The sequence below is a fragment of the Stenella coeruleoalba genome (genome assembly GCF_951394435.1).
Source record: "Stenella coeruleoalba genome assembly, chromosome: 6".
Taxonomy (NCBI): Eukaryota; Metazoa; Chordata; class Mammalia; order Artiodactyla; family Delphinidae; genus Stenella; species Stenella coeruleoalba.
This window is the reverse complement of record NC_137151.1, coordinates 4730259-4733591: the sequence shown is the minus strand read 5'-3', so window position 1 is coordinate 4733591 and position 3333 is coordinate 4730259. Positions and strand designations below refer to the sequence as shown.

The 3333-nt window shown below is 46.1% G+C and overlaps 1 long non-coding RNA gene across 1 annotated transcript; it reads right to left on the bottom strand.

Moving 5' to 3' along the window:
- Window positions 1-819: 819 nt before the first annotated feature.
- Window positions 820-2957, bottom strand: LOC307188040. The gene is made up of 3 exons (XR_013828792.1): window positions 2831-2957; window positions 1727-1818; window positions 820-1598 (listed from the first exon to the last, which is right to left on the bottom strand). It is a non-coding gene; the product is annotated as an uncharacterized lncRNA (long non-coding RNA).
- Window positions 2958-3333: the final 376 nt, after the last annotated feature.

Here is a 3333-nt window from a genome sequence, read left to right as displayed (position 1 = left end):
GTACTCTGTAATAACCTAAATGGGAAAAGAATCTGAAAAAGAATGGATATATGTATATGTATAACTGATCCACTTTGCTGTACACCTAAAACTAACACAACATTGTAAATCAACTATACTCCAATGTAAAATAAAAATTAAATTTAAAAAATAATAAAAAAATGAGATAATGCTACAAAAGAAAAAAAAAGAATAAAAGATTTTTTTAAAAAAGGCAGTGAGTCTGATTATATTGTCTCTGAGGTCTTTCTTAAGAATCTTTGAGTATTTCCAAATACCTTCTCAGGGACCAGACTCACAAACAGCAGAACATTATCATGGGCAGATTAAGACTTGGTGAGAAGATGACCGAATGTCTGGGTAAGACAGGAAGCTTAGAGCTAGGGGCTGTCTCTCTGCAAAGGATGAGCCATGGGCTCTCAGCCAGGCACACCCAGCTTTGAATCTGGCCTATCACTTGCTGCCTATGAGCCCTGCGTAAGGCGACTGTAGAATAGAACACAGCATACCATGAGGCAATACGCTGAATTCTTCAGATAATAAATGCTACACAGCTCAACGTGTAAGAAGGTTTCTTGGAGAAGGTGGGGTTGTGGAGTCCTGGGACTGGGCATGGGTGGGGAACGACAAGCAGAAAGGCTCTGGGAGGGAATAACCAGCTGCCCTCCCAGACAGAGAGTGGTGTGCTTAACTGAAACAGAAGACTTGGGAGAGTAAGAGTCAGCTGAGACTCAGTACAGAACAGGAGGGCTCCCTTGATGAGTCGTAACCATCTCTGGCTGAGACAAATGCATCTTCCCAGTCCCCAATCCCACAGCTGTCTACGAGGGTCAATCAAATAAGCCCACCCTTTTGTTGTTGTTTTTATTTATTTATTGTTTATTGTTCTATTTATTTATTACAAAGAATAACATGTCAATTTGGGGACATGTCAATTTTGCTTAGCTCTAAAAGAAAATTTTGTTTCTATTAAGACAAGCATGTGGTGAAAACAACTTCATACAAAATGTTACCTTTAAGTACAAGATGTCAGAGACTGTTGTTTTGATTTGGATCCCTTGGGCTCCTGTGAGACTTGCTTCCAGCCTCCAGCCAGGAGCAAGACTCGTCACTTGGTGTTTGCTTTCTCCCTTCACCCTTGCCTTGGCCTGAGAGTCTCAAAGACAGAGAGGCTGGGAGACATACAATAAGCTGGTACTGGCATCCTTGAGGCCTCCCCTGTGCTCTCGATGTGGAGCCCCAAGAAGTCCAGGCAGCCAGGGGGTCCTCCCTCAGGACTCGTGTGCAGGGCTTCCCCGCCTGCACCTGCCTGCTCCTGCCGTCTCCTGAGGGGCTGCGCCTTCTTGCTCTCCTGCCAGTGATGTTCTGAGTGGCTGCCCTCTTTAGCTCACACTGAGGTCCAAGCACAGTGCCTGCAGCAACCACATTCCCATAGGTGCTCAGTTCTGACACGGGGGTGTGCACTCCAAACTTGGGCTTATTTAAGAAAAAAAGCACATAGCTGAACCCAAGGAAGATTTGCATTGCCCAGGCCCAAGTCACGTGCTGGAAAGGTGGAGCCCCTCTAGGGCCTCGGGCTTTAACAATTCATCAAAAATCTAGAAAAGAAATATGTTCACCTGTAATGAATTTACTCCAGATCCCTTACTCTGAACAGAAAGAAGTAAGAATGAAAATATAATTTTCCATCTGAAAACGTTTTCCTATTTATCATTGCTCCTCTTACCTTAAGAAAGGATATGAACTCTTTGTGGCAGTTCCTCTTCTTTTATGAGGAACATTTTCTCAGTTCTTGCCCTGACACGGAGGGCATATGTTCTGGAGAGTGTAAAGATCATAATTCACATCAGCAATGCACTCAGTGGGCTTCACTGACAAGGGTTTTAACAATGTGCCCACAACCCCAGACCCAGGAGGAACATGAAGAGTGGTCACAGTCCCCTGAACACACACACCTCCTCTTCTATGTTTCCATTTATTATTAATATTTTAATTAGAAATATTTCTTATTACATTCCCTGGTGGTGCAGGGGTTAAGAATCTGCCTGCCAATGCAGGGGACATAGGTTCGAGCCCTGGCCCAGGACGATCCCACATGCCGCAGAGCAACTAAGCCCATGAGCCACAACTACTGAGCCTGCATTCTAGAGCCCACGAGCCACAACTACTGAGCCCGTGTGCCACAACTACTGAAGCCTGCACACCTAGAGCCTATGCTCTGCAACAAGAGAAGCCACCACAATGAGAAGCCTGTGCACCACAACAAAGAGTAGCCCCTGCTCGCCGCAACTAGAGAAAGCCTGCACGCAGCAACAAAGACCCAACACAGCCAAAAATAAATAAATAAAATAAATTATTTTTTTCTAATTAAAAGAAAAAACAAGATAGCCAGGTCAGGAGCATTGAGGTCCAAGCTAGCCTAGGTTCCTGGTTTGGGGTCTCATAAGTGAGGCTTCCCAGAGAAACTTAGCAGGACCCTGTGGGGCTCCTGGGCACAAAAGCCTTTCTGTGTCCCCAGTTTCTTATTTGCAGGAAATAAGTTTCATTCAGTCTCCAGACCTTCCCTGACTTCCAGAGGGCTGTTCAAGCAGTTGCTAATCAGGGAAGGGAGGGAAAGCAGAGACAAGGGAGGAGCAGGCAAGAAACAATAGTGCAGCCTTGGAGCAGGGTCCTGGTTCCCTCTCAAGGAATACACAAAACAATATATTTGAGCTGTTTTGCAGATACTGAAACCCCCACCAGGTGGGAGAAATTAAAGTTTGCTGCCCACAAGCACGTAGGCCCTAGAATGGTTGGAACCAGAAGGTTGACAATGATGACTCCCACTTACCTCACTGTGTACGGCCCCGGGCGTCCCCGGGAGTCCCGACCAGCAGGACAAATCCTTGTGAGTCCGAGGAGGAACCTGTGGGGGTTGAAAAAAGGGGAAGGGCAGGAGACGCGAAAGAATGGAGGCAAGACAAAATCCTGATCAAGCCTCAAACTTTTATTGCTGCGGTAGCTGTATTTATACACTGCAGAGAAAGGGGGGCGGGATTCAGAATGAGGGAAGTACTTGGCTAATCATCATTGGTGCTGCGTGCGCGGGCTTTCATTTTAGGCGCGAACTTCTATCTCATAAATCAGGAAGAGAAGCAGGGTGTCGGCCATCTTCTAATGGCGAAAACTTCTTGGCTCCCAACATCTCCTCCCTTTTTATTTCTTTTAAGGAGGTGGGCATTAACCGAGTGAGGGAGTAGTGACCTGAATCCTCCCGTGGACAAGGTATGTGTGTCCACACTCATCGGCTCTTGGTATCTTTTGGGGAGGAGAGGCAGAGCCAAAGATAATCTT